At 42.5% G+C, this 17,526-nt stretch overlaps 1 long non-coding RNA gene and 4 other non-coding genes across 6 annotated transcripts; all 5 read left to right on the top strand.

Annotated features, from left to right (window-relative positions):
- The first annotated feature begins 2,752 nt into the window (after positions 1-2,752).
- LOC118236480 lies at positions 2,753-12,308 on the top strand. 2 transcript variants are annotated; one of them, XR_004767043.1, is made up of 9 exons: positions 2,753-2,908; positions 4,846-4,918; positions 5,164-5,198; positions 5,635-5,692; positions 6,109-6,154; positions 6,882-6,941; positions 8,626-8,669; positions 9,033-9,079; positions 9,598-12,308. It is a non-coding gene; the product is annotated as an uncharacterized LOC118236480 (long non-coding RNA). The 2 variants fall into 2 exon arrangements; XR_004767044.1 differs by having other exon boundaries at positions 2,837-2,903.
- On the top strand, positions 5,433-5,505 carry LOC118236810. The gene has a single exon (XR_004767093.1). It is a non-coding gene; the product is annotated as a small nucleolar RNA Z40 (small nucleolar RNA).
- LOC118236816 lies at positions 5,911-6,044 on the top strand. Its single transcript, XR_004767099.1, has one exon. It is a non-coding gene; the product is annotated as a small nucleolar RNA SNORA18 (small nucleolar RNA).
- On the top strand, positions 6,654-6,795 carry LOC118236811. The gene has a single exon (XR_004767094.1). It is a non-coding gene; the product is annotated as a small nucleolar RNA SNORA8 (small nucleolar RNA).
- On the top strand, positions 7,256-7,397 carry LOC118236812. The gene has a single exon (XR_004767095.1). It is a non-coding gene; the product is annotated as a small nucleolar RNA SNORA8 (small nucleolar RNA).
- Positions 12,309-17,526: the final 5,218 nt, after the last annotated feature.

Raw genomic sequence — 17,526 nt, forward strand, 5'->3', positions numbered from 1 at the left:
CTAGCCAGTAAATAGTCGAGATTGATTGTCATGATTAAAATGAAGAAGAAAAAAATAGTTGGGTATCTGAAGGCAAAACTCTTCATTACAAACAAGATCAAACCCATTCTTTGATGGTAGCTGAAATCTTCAAAGGCAGAACTTGGGCATATGTCTAGATGAGCTGGTGTTCCAGGTCCCCGTGCAACCTGCTGCAGATGCTGGGTGTGTGTGCACTTGAGCATATGTGTAGTCATGGTCTCCCTGGATTCCCACTGCTCCCTCTGTATTCCCGCAACATCAGTGCAAAGTCCATCAAACTGTCATCCTCCGCTGAACTCATGTATAAAACATTCAGCGCCGCAGAAATGAGCCCCTGCAAGCTGTGTTGGCACACAGTACCATCAAGATGGTGGTCTGGCAATTGAGCGTGGTGTTCTTTAGTGAGAGTTGACACGCTCCATTCGCACAACACCCTGTAATACCCAGACAATAGTTTCTGTTGGGAAGGGGGGGGGGGTGAATCTGCACAGATAATATTTTCTCACTTCACAATTGGCTCCATTCTTCTGAATGTTTCTGAAAACATTCCTGGAAGCCCTGCTACCATAGCATTAACTCTAAAAAAAAGACACCGTAGAAGTGCCCGCTATAAAATATTAAAGTATGCAGATACTGTCCAAATATTTCAAAATAAAGTAATGGCTTCTCCAGTAGGCAACCAACAGAGTGGCAGTGTGAATTTTCAAATGCCTTGCCAGGCTGTGATTAAAAATGCCAGGCTGTGTTTTCTACTGTGAAGGGGCTCCCTACTGGGTAGCCTCACAGCTGAACTGTGCCTGGGTACATGACTGTTACATTTTAAATGCATTTTACATGTTGTCTTTTCCAGAGTGATTCACAGGTTTATCATGGCGAGACACATTAAATGCATAGCAGATGAGATCCAAGACTATATTTCAATAATTCACATCATGTTGTACATAAAATAACTATCCTGTTGAAAAAAGAAATAAAACCTAAGCATCCAATAGCATTTTTTAGCATATACCAAACACTATCATAATTTTCACAGGGTAACAAACAAGGATCTATAATATTATGTTAATTTACATCAGGGCCACAATGACTAACAATGATTTGAAATTGTGAAGGAAGACATGAACAGGCAAGATATCTGTATTTCAATGGTCTTTCTCCCCAATTTGATGCTCATGCTGCAAAACCCATCACAACCTCCATTAACAAATAAACATGTACTCTCTAAAGCGCATCATGTCAGTTACCACTTCTTAAGACAGGAGCCAGAGGAGCACACTTCATGTGCAGCTCAATGGACGACCTTGCAGGTGTCTGATGAACCGGTGTGGCTCATTGGTGCTAGACGGGATGATGTCATTCCAGCTCTCCCATCCCTGGGCAACGCTATGTTGTGCATCACCCAGCAGGGCTCGGCAGCCATTGCAGATTCAGTACTAGACTGGGGCTCGTCCCGGCACTAGAACTGAGACTTTACAAGATGAGTCACCTAGCAGCCCGGACATTTTTAAGGAGGTTGAAAACCAACCTAGCAACATCGCTATAAATGAGTAAAAGACCAGCGGTCTTCTGAACCATAATGGTTGGACAGTCCAAAAACGAATCAAAGTAGGGTCGGGTTGGGGCTGGGGTGGGGGCGACACTCTACAAACATGGACTTGGAAAGTATAATAGGAAAGTACTTGGAATGTACTTAATTAATGGTTTTCTCTAAGGAGTAATTTTGTCTGCTTAATTAATCCCAGAAAGAGCCCTTTAAATTTCCAAACCCTCAATAAAAATAAATAGACAAAGGATAACATGATGTTGATAATGTTTGATATTGGGTTATCAGAATCTCAATTTTACAGTGTAGATTTGCTTTTTTTTAACACAAACCAATGATTATTGCCATAAAATACAATGCCTCACACAATAAGTGTACTTATTACTGTATGTATGATTGAGTGACAATGGTTTGTATGATAGTTATTGGCTCTTCTGTGCATATGTTAACAAAACAACTGACTGGTAGCTCACTGGTGGTATTAGTAAAAGTCAGGGACCAGAATTACTTTGGGCAGTGGTAACCAACCCTGTTCCAGAAGATCTACCCTCTTCACTCCAACCCTAACAAAGCACATATTCAGCAGCTAGAGATCTTGTTGAGGTGCTAATTAGGAGAGTCAGGTGTGCCAAATTAGGGCTGAAATGAAAATCTACAGGATGGTAGATCTCCAGGAACAGAGTTGGTTACCACGGACTTAGGGGAGTGGTTAGGACACAGCCACAACGTAGCATCATCAGAAAACAAAATTAAAATGAACCAGATTTGCGGAAATTCTCAGCATCAGTCATACTGAAGTTTAATAGCGCCATCTGCTGGATAAATTAAAGTACATTTTAAAGTAATTTTTTCCTGTTTTCCTGGAACAGCCAGGTAGCTGTTTATGATAATCCTATAATTTGAGGTCATTTTGCCACATTTGTTTTGACCATATTCACGTGATCACACATATAGACATATCCGATATATGTCGGTTTCCAATTTATATACAGTAATTTAATTACTGTCATTCAATGTATATATTGTTTGCCAGATATCATAAATCGCTGTTTGCGGTCTATGCTTTTACTGAAAAACATGCCTTCAGATCGGCAGCGTGGCTCTGTCTGGAAACTCTGAAGTTTATATGAACCACGTGACCGTCCAGCTTTTTGACTCTCCATTGACGCAACTCTTTCTTTCAACGGTGATTGGATAACCGCTGTATGCCGTAAAGTGCAGCTGCCGTTCAAGTGAAGTATAAATCGGAACGACAGGTTCTTACTGCCTCGTTTTCCAGATCTGAAAGGGAAGAGTTTGCAGGCCAATCGACTTGCGAATCGTAGAACATGCAATCAACGTAAGGTATCGGAATTTATTCCTTATAATCGTATTCCATCTTCCATTTAAACAAATTGAATTATATATTTGATTGTGTGAGAAAATGACTTACGATTTCGACTAGTTTAATGACAAAGAACATTGCTACTCTGGGATGACCACGTGTTCACAATAACCTATCTATCCTGGCTGGCTACCCTTATATATTGTATGTAGCTTGATTTATGGCAAGATGAGTCTTATTTTTGATGTTCGTTAAGTCTTGCCACAGTGCTACAAAGATGTTCAGGTTGGTTGGCCAGCTTTAATAGCTTGTTAGCCATGGTAATTTGATTAGCTAGCGTCAGTCTAGATACTTCTACGGCCTGTCTTTCATCCTGTGCCATGTGGTAGCTGTTACATTCGGGTTACCTTCGTCCATGGGTTAATCTCGAAGTTTTCACATGGCTACATGAATTTCGGGTTTTGCTTCCATCATTGTAAAGTTTGGTTACAGTGGTGACAATGAGGCCTGAAACATCGTTCATATATAAACTGACGGCTGGAAGCTAGCAGCCAAATCATTTCGCGTCAAATGGTGTGAGCGAGCAATCGGACATTTAGCATGCTAGCTAGCTATCATGTATATCTGACATGGTTACCTTCGGGACATGCAGTATCTTTGCTAACATCAATGCGTTCCTAGCAGCATTAGCACTATAGTTAACCCCATATCAAGGATTAGTACCAGTGTTTCTCCACAGGTTGATAATTTGTGGCGGTCGACTCCCTGTGTGAGTTGTACTGTTTATAAAAATGTATTGCAACTAATAGAGGTTATTAAATTTTGCTGCGCTGACTTCACATTTCGTGTTTGGGCAATTTAATATTTATACACGCATGCATGCATGCATGCTCTGGCCGTGTTTCCAGATTAAAATGAAATCTGCACAGCTCTTTTCGCAAGTTGTACCGGCGACCGAGAGAATGAACAGGATGCAAAGGAACACTAACTAAAACCATTTCTGCAGCAATGGTCTCTATTACAGACAAACCTTCATGCTTCATGTCATTTTCCTAAATTTAGTTCGGAAAATGGCGAGCATCGTTGGGCTGAATGGCCTGTTCTCGTCGTTATCAGAATGATTTGGAGGACAATATAATTGCATAAAAATTCAAAACCTAAGATAAGGACTTAAGTCATTGGTGCCTGATATCCAAAATCTCATTTCTAAACACAATTATTTTCATCAATTTCAATTAGAGTAAGTAGGCCTAAGTGTTACCCTTAACTGTTACTGTAACTAATGTAATGTCAACCAGTCTGTGGTGCAGTTTCTCCCTCCTCCACTAGTCTTTTAAAATAATTTCTCGACTCATCTGCCACAAGTTAAATGCTAACTAAATGCTAGCTAACATTTATCCAAACAATCTTGATAATTTTGCATTCTTTGTTGGGGCATATGACACGTTCTTTTGAAGAAACGATGAATAACAGCTTCATTTTTCCGATTTTGAAAATCTTAATTTCGTTACCTGGCACAGATACGGTCGCACAACTGGCCTATTTATGTTGGCGTTCAGGCACTGTCCTCCCTGCTCTGCTCTACATACGCCAACCAAGAGAGGGAGGAAGGCGGGCCTAACTCACGCAGCGAAACTATGGTCATTTGTATGTCACTTGCATTTAAAAGAAACATTTAACGAATACAAGTATTGTGTGTTCATAGATATAAGCAACTAAATAACCGAAATCTTCACTTCAACGTAACAGCTGAACAATGTCGGTTCAAAATGGTACTTCCTGTGGACAAGGGTGTCAGAATTCTTCGATTTTTGAATGTTTCCAGCCGTTCCTTGTACATTTCAAAAAGCTGCGTGTTTTACCAAAATTGTTCTCCCAGTTTGTCTTTGAACTTTGAAACCTTTAGCTAATCCTTTGTCACCTCACAGAACTGAGCTTGCCCCTTTTTTCTCTGCAGCAAGAAATTTAGGGCTACTAGCCACTTGTTTGGACAACCTGCGTCCGAAGAGGCTGTGCAGTGATGGTGCTCAGTAAGTACATTTTTAATGCAGTGGGCAGTTTCTGCATGATTATTTGGCACAACTTCAGTCAAAGCCTTTGACACTGTGGGCTGAGTACTGTTGTAGTGCAAATATAAAACCGTCCTCTTGCAACCCACTGCTGTGCTTACCCAGTGGCAGTGTTACTAATGAGGCTGGACACCACCATCTGTTTAAAGTCATGGAGCATCTGTGCAGTATTGTGAATTTTAATTTTGATTTTAATTGAATTTTAGGATGAAGTGAAAGACGGGGGATTGAAGAATACCAGGTATGTTACATCTGTGTTATAGGTTTTTATTATACAGTATATTCCTTTTATTAAACCTTTGTTTATACAGCCCAACTGAAACTAAGGTTGCTCTTTCAGAGTAGCTTGGCTAAAAACACACTAGAAGACACTATTAAAATGTGACAAATAAGCATTTAGTTGCAACACGCAGTATTAATGTTTCAATGAGTAGTGTCATATTGTCAGCCTCTGCTATGTGTTGTGCCATACATTTGCTGTAATGATGATTGGCAAAATGTTCAACTGCTCTGAAGAATGTGAATGAGCTATGCCTTTCTGAACTGTTTGGAAATGTGTTCAGTACTTTTTTTTCGCTCCAACTGCATTTTGATGCCTTGGTGCTGGCTACCATGTTAATTCGTTTTCATTTTTCAGTGCTCACTTGTTCACCCCTCTGTTAACTCGCTACCTCTAGGTTCCAGCCCCTGGCATGTGGTACTGACCCGTGAACCTGGCAATGGCCCTGCATAAAGGTATATTGACTGCTTTTGTGTAATGACTTCTGAACTTTGATATAGGCATTTGGTAGAAATGGTAGAAAGTAATGCATCCACACATGTTTTGACCACACTGTTCTTCATCACTGTATCACATCATGCGCTATGTTTCTTTACGCCATTTTCTACCAGCTATTGTTTTCTAATGGTCTCGAATGCGACTTCTGTAAAGGACAGCCAGACCCAACTGTTCCCTCGAGGTCTATCCCGACAGACTCTCTACAGTAGGGCCTAGTCGTTGGAAATGCCTCGTAGAATGAACCTGTGGTTTCGCTTTACCCTCAGGACTAGTGCCGTTAGACCTGTGGGATAAAACTGCAGAACAAGACTTTCATAAAACGAAGAGATGCTGCTTTTGTAGTTTCGTGCGTCTGACTATTCATCTTTCCTAGGTCTTGCCGTCCAGTAGAGGGCGCTCTTGGTCGCGTAATGCTAGTGGTGAGTAACACACTTAGGCCAAAGGAACTCTGTCAATCTTGAATATCCATGTGTAGTGCACCAGTTAAATGTATTTCTCTTTTATTCTGGGTAAATTCCTCTACTGTCATTTCCCAAGTTTAATAAGTGCATTGATGGTTTTGTTTTGCTGTAATTCAGTTTAAAATGTTTGCATGTAGTAGTTACATTCAAGTTTTTTGAATGGTTGAATACAAACCAGTTTTGATTACCAGAGTTCACAATAAAAAGCTTTAGTTTCAGCCAATCTCGTATTGCCTTACTTGTATAGCCTTGCAGAACTGCAGTTGGGTATCTGTATTGGCCCTGTTTGAGCAACTTGCGCTTTAGATGGAGAAACCCCTTAAATGCTAATCGCTAAAAATTCTCATGTTTGCACCGCTGTCCCTAATCCCCTGATGGAGACGCAGTGAAATGTAGCTGATTGTAAGCAGTGTTTTTGCGCCGAACAGGCTTTTCCGTGCGTTTCCCGCCACCGAGCAGCACTGTATGGTATCTGCAGACAGCTGTTTTCCCCAGGCTGGCCTGTTCATTACTCAGTGCGAGAGCAACTCAGCATCTGGCATCGTTGGTCTCCATGCCTTTCCGTGCTTTGGAGTCCTGGTATTTCTGCTGAGACAAGCATCTCCCCCCCCCCCCCCCCCCCCGTTCTGTGGGTTAAGATGGAGGGGGTTAAAGAAATTGAAAAGGTGTTTTGTTCCTTCTGCAGCTACTTGGCTGGTAAACGGTGTCACTCCCTGCACCAGCTGTTTGGGTTGGTCCAGTGCATGTAAGTATTTGCTTCTACCTGCGTTTTTGCTGACCTCTTCTCAATGAAGTGTGTTGAGCCCAGCAGTGATGCATTTAGTTACACAAGCTCTAAGAATTGTGCTCCTTAAGACATCTATTGAGCTGTATTGACGCTGAACCTAATAAACTGCATGTCAGGTGTTTCATAAATGCACTGTTTCACACAGTTAGTTATGGGAAGTCGAACAACCAACGTTGAGGCTTCAGTGTTGCTGCAGGGCCCATGGTTCAGGCCATTTAAAACTTGCTGGGGTAAGGGGCAGCCCCTCTGGCTGCCCAGGGGTGGTGTAGGACTGCACTGTACGGTATCTGCAGCCAGCTGTCTTCCCCCAAGCTGGCCTGTTCATTACACAGTGCGACAGAAACTCGGCATCTGGCATCGTTGGTCTCCATGGCTCCCGGTGCCTGGGGTCCTGGTATTTGTGCTGAGACAAGCGCTTTCCACTCGGGTCTGCCGCGGCTCTGGACCGGCTGCGTGCGGACTGGCATCTGTGGAATGAGAGGGGGTCCGCTGGCACCCGCCGTCAGAATTCCGTGGCATAGTTTGCCCCCCGGTATTCATGATGGCACCCCTCTGCCCAGCTTAACCCCGTGAAAGGTGTATGATCACGAATGTGTCATTAGAATGGTCTTAACTGACATTCTGATGTTGATGTCACAATCACTACTGGTATTTGAAAGCAGTGGAGTTCTAGAACTTTGGGGAGGAAAGCATTCCAAAAATTCTACTCTTCAAAGAGTTAAGATATCACACAGAGACCCCGCCCCCACATCCTCCTCCCCTTAGGCCTCCAGCAGTGATAATATTCTCCTTTCATCAGCTGATGCAGCGTAAAATACTCTGCCAATGTCTTTGAAGTGGTAACACTGGTAGTGTCACAGGCAGTTGGATCTGTGGCTTTGCTTCTGGAGAAGTGCTTATTGTTCAAATTTGTCACTCCCAGATGTTTGTGCGACTTGTCAGCATAAATGGTGCAATGTTGGAGGCTTGCGTTTTTATTTATACACAACTGTGCACATAAAAACTATTTAAATTATGAAAAGTGTTGAAGTAAATGTAATTGGAATATCCCCAGAGGTTTGGCTACCCCTGTTTTATTTTTATTTTAAGAAAAGATTCCTATGCCTATAATGTATAGTATACCAACCCCCCTTATGCACTGTAAATGTTTTACACAGTGGCTGGCTTAAGAAGTGTGCACCCTAGGTCTTCTAGGCATGGAAGCTTCCATGCACAAAGTTCTTTTTGGCCTGAACATCAAAGAAAGCAAGTTAAAAATAAATCCGACATGCTTGCTGTTCACTGAAGCGTCAACCAGGAAGTCAAGGGGCTATGATTTAATTGTCGTGGTTCTCTAAATTGGAACAAAATACCATATTGATGTTTCACAAAGGTTTTTTTATTGTTAATTTTATTAAGATCTGCTCTAGGTTTTTGGCTACAAGTTATTTTCTTTTTAACGAAAACGGTTGCTTTTTCCTTCTAACCGTACTGAAGTCTGCAGCCTCCAGCTATATCCCTGTAGTTCGGGCTGCATCATTTTTAGGACTGGCCCCTTGTAAGAGGGCCAGTTTGTTTCAGTATTGGGGGGAGGCAATCTTTCCCTTGTTCAGTGGTGCCCGTTTGTGCGGTAGATTTCTTATCCTGTTCCCCTGTATTTTAGGCCGTCCCTGATGCTTTGTGAAGTTGGCGCTTCAAAGTGAGCTGGTAAGTTTCTCCTTTATTTGGTCTCCCCTCGTTTTAAAGGGGAATGCCTTCCGTACATTGTGACCCGAGCCCTTTCCAGCCAAGTTGGGGGGAAAAAGTGAAACGTGTTTTAACTCTAGACTGACTTGGTTGTTAAAATGTAATTGGTCATATACCAAGGCTACTGGGATGTGTAGTTCCTGGCCTGCTGTGGACATGACCAGAAAGTAAATCCCATGCCAGCTGTGTCAAGCCAGCGCAATGCTGGTGTGGCCCACTGGTAACATCCATGCCTCTTTGTTTAATTTGGGCTCGCAGCTGGAAAGAATGTGTGATGCGGCTCATTCCGGTACTAACGTATTTGCTTATCACGTGTTTCTACAGGGTGGCTGAGATCGGGAGTCGCACGGTCGCAGAAGCTGTCAATTAAGGTGAGCTGGGCAGGTGCAGACAACGTGCAACAAGGGTGGGTGGTGATTTGGTATCATTTTTAGGAAATGAGGCTTGCAATAGAGGTTGCAGGTTTGATGCTCAGGCGGGATACTTCCATTGTACACTTGGGCACGATATTTAACCTGAACTGCTTTAAATACATTTGGAAATTGTATGTTTTACTAAGTTGTCAGTTGCTTTGGATTAGACATTTAAAAAAAAAAAAAAAAAAAAAAAACGCATTCAAAGGGATCATTTTCAAAGGGGGTCGGCCGGATTCTACCCACTGGCGATCCTTCACGCAGTGATCCTACACTACTGCCACTGAAGACCTTGAGCAGGTTCTGTTGTGTTGGGTCCTGCTGGGTTTCCAGGGCAACACCTTACAAGATCCGGCGTTGTATTGTGAAAACCACTAACTCCTGAATGACAGCTGGACCTATGTATTGACCTTAGATGTCTGAATAGTTGAGCATCTTGTTAATGCATTTGCTTTCTCTGCTTTGCCATCCAACAGATGCTGGTGTGGAGGACCTGGATGGCAGCTTAGTAGAATTTCCTGCACTGGGCAGGGACCTCTGCTCGTTTTGACAGCTACCTGATCGACCACAGTCTCCCAATACTGTCCCATTCATCAGTACTGTCTGAAGACCAATCAAGATCTGTGTTCTAGAATGTATTGTAGCTTGAAATGTATTGTTTGGATGAATGTAGATGGCAGTGGGTTATTTATGCAATGAATCCTTGAAGATTAAAAAAAATATATGTTCAGATGCTGACAAATTAATGGAAACTTGAATAAATGAGTGGAGAAACATAATTAATATAGTTGCTTCCATACAGGTATACTGCCTGATAGAATTAAGGAATTAACATTCGGTCGTGCCCTGTGACATGCATACCAATTCTGAGTAGGCCCTGTTGACCTCCATTTTGGATCAAGATGACAAGAGGAAAAGACCTAAGTGACTTTGAGAGAGGGTTCATTATTGGAGCACGAATGGCGGGAGCTTCAGTCACTAAGACCGCTCAACTGGCTGGTGTTTCAATTGGAACAGTGACTAAAGTGACGTCTGCATTTCGATCTATGGGAAAGACATCAGTTAATAGGGCAGGAAATTGTGGTCGAAAGCGCACATTCGATGATCATGACGCTCGTGCATTGGTGCGATATGTAAAGAAAAACAGAACGGCAACTCTCCCTCAGGTGACTGAGACTGTCAACGCAGGGCGTGATCACACCGTGTCAGCAAGAACAGTCCGTAGACAACTACACAGAGAGGGATATTATAGGGTTACAGTGCAAAAACCCCAGAAACCATAACCACAGGCACTGTGCTACAGAGATGTGGAAAGCTGATCTGGTCAGATGAGTCATACTTCACCATGTTCTTGATAAGTGGGTGAGTGCATGTGTGGCGTACTCCAAGCGAGTGGTACAGGCATGAATGCTTGACCCTTGCAGTGAATTCTCCTGGTATGGTTTGTCCCCTTAGAGGGAAGGGATACTGCAGATCAATACAAAGTTATTCTGAGTGATCACCTTTATCCTATTTCTATCCTGATGGGAGTGTTCTCTTCCTGGATAATAATGCTCTGATCCACAGGGCACGAGGGGTCACTGAATGGTTTGATGAGTATGAAAATGCTGTGAATCATATGCTATGGCCTTTGCAGTCAACCCAATTTAACACCTATTGGAGATTTTGGTTAGCGCTCTCCAGCGTAAAAACATAAAATGAGGGAATATCTTGGTAGAATGGTGTTCCATGCCTCCAGTAGAGTTTCAGGGACTTGTAGCATCTATGCCAAGGTGCATTGAAGCTGTTTTGGAGGCTTGAGGTGGCCCAACTCCTTACCAAGACACTTTGTTGGTTTTTCCTTGAATTTGTCACCTGTCTGTATGTATACACTACATGGCCAAAAGTATGTGGACACCCCTTTTAATTAGTGGGTTTTGCCACACCCATGCAATCTAACATTGGCAATAGAATAGGTTGTACAGAAGGCGACTTGGTGACTTTGAACGTGGCACTGTCACAGGATGCCACCTTTCCAACATGTCATTTCGTCAAATTTCTGCCCAGCTGGAGCCACCTCTAAGTCAACTAAGTGCTGTCATTGTGGTTAAGTGGAAATGTCGAGGAGCAAAAACCGCTCGGCCTCGAAGCGCTGGGCCACACAAGGTCACAGAACTGGGCCGCTGAGTGCTGAAGCTTGTTACGTGTAAAAATTTGTCTTCGGGTTGGAGCACTCGCTGCCAAGTTCCAGACCCACCGGAGGCAACGTCAGCACAAGAACTGTTCATCGGGAGCTTCATGAAATGGGTTTCCATGGCCAACCAGTTGCCCACTAGCCTAAGATCACCATTCGCAACGCTGAGCGTCGGCTGGAGTGTTATAAAGCACACCGCCATTGGACTGTGTAGCAGTGGACGTGCGTTCTCTGGAGTGATGAATCCCGCTTCGCTTTCTGGCAGTCTGATGGACGAATCTGGGTTTGGCGAATGCCAAAACGCTAACTGCCCGAATGCATAGTGTCGACTAATGTTTGGTGGAGGAGGAATAATGGTCTGGGCCTGTTTTTCATGGTATGGACTAGGTCCCTTAGTTCCATTGAAGGGAAAATGTAATCGTACAGCATGCAATGACATTCTAGAGATCTGTGTGCTTCCAACTTTGTGGCAACAGTTTGGGGAAGGCCCTTTCCTGAAAATTTTGGGAATGCCAGCTCTTCCTTTGTAGGATATAGTCTTGTGGTGAACTTGGGGGGGATTTGCTGTATTAAGTTTTAAATGTGCATATGTTCATGAGCTAAAAGAGGCTAACATGATCTTTGTTTTCACAATACACAAGTGGCCGAGTGTGTGTTGATGTGAGAGAAGCTGGTTTCGAGGGCCCCACTGGCCGTACAGAGAGGCTTCTGGCAACGCTTAGAGGAGTTCACAGGACTGGACTCCAATGCGGGTCACGGGAAAGGGATTAAAGGCCTGACTTTATAGAGTAAAGCCTTCACTCATACTGCATTAGGCTTTCATTTTTGCTTGTTGACTTGTTCATTGATGTTAAGAGGAAGGCCGAATTGTAATTTCCCCTTTTGCAGGAACCAGTTCGGGCTGCCACAGAGCAAGCCTGTTCAGTTTTGGGACTGTGAGATAGGAGGCATGTATACCGGTTGAATTTACTCCCACGGCTATTCTCAATAAAAACCTGAATTGGGGAATCTTAATCCGTGTGCACCTGCGTTCTCTTTTAAAAGTGAAACTTCTGCACGTGCCTGCCAGTCTGCTTTGCCGTGCAGACGTGGGTGTGGACCAGTATGCTGGCTCTGTGCCATTCTGAGATTGTGATTTGCCTTTTCACAGTATTCACCACCCCTCCCCCTTTCCCCCCACTGGTCATTCTGCCGTGGTTGGAAGGTCAGCCCTGGCCCTCACTGCATTTTGAGTGTTGTGAAGTGTGATCAAGGATCGGTGGCCAGTGTACTTCTGCACGTAAGCTGATTGTGAAAACCAGTGAAGTGAAGAAACCAATGTGACAAAATTGCTGTTGTTCATGGAAACTGCCCAATTCAAATAAACTTGAGTCATTTTTGTAAACTTCTCCAACAAAAGAGAGTTTTGGGGTGCTTAAATTTGTAAGGTTTATGCTCGTTTCAGTTTCTGGTTGTGACTGGGTACTTCCAGTCTTTCTTCTTTGACCATGGTCAGTATTAAGGTGGTTATCCACAAGACTTTTGCCCTGGCAGAGTTTCCTAGGTTGTTTTTGTGACACACTGACACGTGGTCATTGCCATGGTAATGCATAGCTGAGCTTAATTTGTGTATGCTTTGATGTATGTTGCTTCATTTTTCCTGCTCTCCCTGTTCTTTTGATGCCGGGTTTTTCTTGTACTGCCTTTTGTCTCCGTTTTGACGATGCAAGTGTTCCCAAAGAGGATGTACAGTCTCCCTGTGTAACCCCAACAGTGTTTATCAGTGCACTAATCTGCTGTGACACACACAGACTGGCCAGCAAAGTGCATGCTGGGAGAATTGGGTTGGGGCTTTGCACAGGTCCCTTGAACAAGGGACAGCATGTGACAGCTTTCTTAGCCACATGAGATTATAGTATTAGATTTTAGGAAATAGGTTTGTTTTGGAGTTTTAATCCCAACCACCACCCCCCCCCCCCCCAAATTAAAATTTCTAGGTGCATTTGGAGGGCTCATCCGAACTCTTGCATGTTCCTCCAATTCAGTGCCGTCAGGTGACTTTGTTGACCAATCAGAGTTGCGCAGTCGTTGCATGGGTGGAGAATGCAGGTCAAGCCCTACAGGAACAGGATCTGCCTGCAGGTGCCCCGAGTGAACACTGACAGTCACTCTTGTGTAATGAGCTGGGGACGGCCATGTTGACTGAAGCCCTCTATCACTGAATCACCACACTCGCTGAATCACTGCTACGTCCAATTATGTGCCCCACAGGGCTGGGGATCACAGTGTGCTCAGACTAAGCATGGTCTGAATTTGATATCAGGCCTTAGTGCTCGGCACTACACTGAAGATCGGTGCTTTGGCGCAAAGATCGACAGCCCAATATCCAGAGGTGGTTTTTTATTTTCCATAGCGAAGCAGGAATTTTTTTTCTATGAGAAAGGACAGTGCTACAGAAGTCAGCATTTTCCTCTCGGTCAGTTTGCTATTTATTAAGCGGGTTGCTGACCATTTCTAAAACGGCTTTTCAGCTTTCTTGGTGATATAGTGAAAGCAATAGCCAAGGGGTAAAAAGACCGTAGCTGCAGACCTATTGAATAAAATTCTTTAGTTTGGCTCTGAAGACACACTCCGAAGCCTTGATTATTTGCTGTTGCTCTTTGCTCCTGGTGGAATTTGCCGCAAGGAGACATTGGCTTTTCATTCTTTCTATTTGATTTGCCCCTGCAGGTTCGCAAAGTTGGTGATGAGCAACATTTTAAGATGTATTTCTGTCTACCTCCCCCGTAGAAAATGAGGGATTAAAGAATGTTTCAGTTTTAAGGGCTGTCCCTCTGTGCTCACATTGGTGCTAATAGCAGTTTGCTGTCTAGCTCCAGTGTCAATATTACCTATACTCCCCAGTAACCAATCATTTTACATCTTTTGCTGCTGATTTGTTCCTGTGTTAGCATAAGAGGATCTGATCAGTTATTCATCCAATCGGCCGGCAGTGGTGTAGCCTAATGGTTATATAGGAGGCTGGGCTTGTAACTGTGAGCTTGCAGGTGCGACCCCTGGGTGGGGCACTGCCATCGTACCCTTGAGCAACTTGATTTTTGAAAGCATGCTCAATTTTACCACAGGCAAAACTGAAAGAGAAAGGTCGCAAACTTTTCTCCGATTCTGTATTTAATAGCTAACGTTTCGACAGGAAGCTGACATCCTCAGGGCTTGCAGCTTGCTGCTGAAACATTGACTATTAAATACTGCATCTGAAAAAAGAGTGTGTGACCTTTCTTTTTCAGTTTTGCTTGCAAGTTCCTTGGTCTGCACCTCGCCAAACAAGGTGTGCCTTTTCTTTTTCACTTTGAATTTTCCAACAGGCAACACCAGTAGTTTTAGGCTGAAGTGTATTCTGTCATATCTAACGGGTGACATTCTGGTCTTAAAGTGAAAAACGAGTTTAGATGTCATAATACCAATTTAGGATTTCTTTAGGGTTTTTTAGCCAGTAATTCAATAGTGGGATCAATATAGTCCATATTTTGTCATCATCTACAATATGTTAATTTGGCCATTAAATTAAAGGAAAAGATGATTGTGGAGATAGGATGAGCACTTAACTGCCTTATTTGATTCACTAACTGGTCCTTGACAATAGTACCCTGCCTGCCATTTTGAAATTCTATTTGTGTTGTGCAAGTTCTGCTGACTGGAGTCAACTATCCCTTTAATACATTGATCAGGTGTAGGTTACAGGAAAACGTACCTGGCCTTAGTAATTGCACAGAAAAATCAATATCCACACACAGCTGAGAACTGAAGTGAGAAAGAATGGCTTTGCCGTGGCCATGAATTAGTGAGGAGGATAGTGTAGCAGGGCATTCATTTTATTGTGTGTACCAACTGTCTATACTTTTCCCACATATTTTTGTTCGCAGATTTATTACAAATATTAGTGCCTAAATGTGGTGCCATAAGTAAACTAATTTGACAATTGTGCAGGAGTCTGTATACTTTCGTAATGTATATTTGTGTGACCTAACTCCCGGCAGAAAAAAGTGAAGCATTTTGTTTTAATGATAATGACATAATACGAGCATTGCAGTGAAAATATTTTGAAAAGCATAATTTATTTTATTTTTATTGAAAGTTCCTTTGTAGTGCAGGTTTCAGCATATGTGACTCTTGAGATTAAGACCAAAGACTCACATACTCCACAGGGGACTAAAATGAATTGCTGAGTCTTAGGGGGGCAAGTGTGCATGTGTGTATGTGTCTATATATATATCAATGTGATCTCTCAAAGGAGCCTAGTATATATATATATATGTATATACTAGGCCCCTCTGAGAGATCGGAGTGCTTTTTGATCCTTATCACTGCTAGAGACAAAAGGCTGCTTGTTGTTTTATGGCTCTACACAGCCAGGGCACTGGTAACCGGCAGCCGTGGCTTGTGAATAATTAAACTGCTGCTGGCCATTTTTCAGAGCGATACATGACCAGTGCTTGGGGTTGGGGGGGCGGGGGGGGGCGGGGGGGGTGCATCAGGGTATGTAGGCGCCAGAATATATAATTAGGAGACTGGTAAATGTGTAAAATTCAGTTATGTGAGTTATGCTTCGTTGTTGTTCGCACAACATGCTACTTCCGTTGGATTATTGGTTTGTTCAACGTGCAACCAGTGCTCCCAAATAGCATAGCTGCATCACATAACTCCGTATGATGTTAACTGCAAATGTGACAATTTGATTTATAATACCTATATAAAGCTGAATGTTGCAGTCTGCACCTTAAACTTGAAAAGCTCTTTAGAATCAAACTTGATGGCTCTCACCTAATTTAAGTGCAGTGGTCATATTGCACTTTGTGTTGGCTTCCCCCCATTTAATTGTACTTTGATTCTGTGGAGCCTTCCTTAAACTGTCACACAGCACTACGAGTAAGTGAGTAATTTTCAGCTCTAAAACTTTGTCAAGGATCTCTCTTAACATTCCTCTGCATTTAAGAATGGATTATGTCTCTCTCACGCGCATCTCTAAATTCCACTCAACTACAACCTCTCACAGACTATTAAAACTTTGTTACAGGCCCCTGCGTGAACAGAAACACAATAATAATCAGAAGTTGGAATATTTTGCACTTATGATATCCGCCATAAAAATGTATTCCAGTTGTTCCCCTAAAAACCAGAAGTAGAGAACTCTTAGCTTCACGTTGTTTCCCCTTTTCTTCTGAGGATGGTCACAGAATGTCACATACAACCCCCCAACATCCACTGCCAATCGCCCCCCCCCCCCACAAAAAAAAAAAAATCCTGCCTCATTCCATTCCCTGGCTACCATATCATTTAGCTGTCTCTTCATTTCTCTAATGAGCTTGAGACTTTGCTCCTGAATTATTAATGCAGCGCTGTCACAACACTGTGCCCCTATCAGTGAGCGGGGAACCCACTTTGGACATTGACACCGTCATCTGGTGGAGCAATTACCGCGGACACAATGGGACTTTACCCAGTGAATGACACGGATCAAAGGGGCTATCACGGCAAAGACACTCCACTCTTCAGCGCATTGATCATGAGCAGTCGTAAAAGCAAGACTTGATTATGCCTCTTTGTCATCTGTCCTCTTAATCTTATTCACACACTGATTGTTTATTTGTACTTTACTCTCTCTTTTCTGCATTAAATTATTTTATATGCTTTTTAAATGCATATGAGGTGTACAAATGTAACTTGTTCTGTGATTGATTTAAGGCCAGATAGAAATACACTCAAAACAACCTCAATTCATGGCATTTGTTGGCACATCACAGTTTTCATGCCAGATTTGAATCCAAAAATATACATATTTTTTTATTAATTTAATGTATTTTTTGCAAAAATTTCTGCCTTAAATTCAACATTTTCGGTCTTCAGACATTTGACAACTATTATGCATTTAATTTTGGTTATCTTCCTTTCATAGACATAACTGTGTCCAATCAATCCAATTTTGACAGAAAAAAAATGCTATGATAAAGCTAAGGACAGATTTTTCATGTTGTTCACATATTAGTTCTTTACATAATTTTATTTCAACACATACAAAAACATTTAGTTGCAAGACTATATGAATGCTTGTATATATGAATATGCAAGTTATCACAAATAAGAAGGATTAGCCTATTCTATACAATGTGCAGAAAGACTGTTGGATAAAATGTAACAAGAAATTAAAAACACTTCTTTCCAAGTATAAGGTTTAAAAGTATATAATTATAATGTA

Source organism: Anguilla anguilla, chromosome 9 (assembly GCF_013347855.1).
Source record: "Anguilla anguilla isolate fAngAng1 chromosome 9, fAngAng1.pri, whole genome shotgun sequence".
Taxonomy (NCBI): domain Eukaryota; kingdom Metazoa; phylum Chordata; class Actinopteri; order Anguilliformes; family Anguillidae; genus Anguilla; species Anguilla anguilla.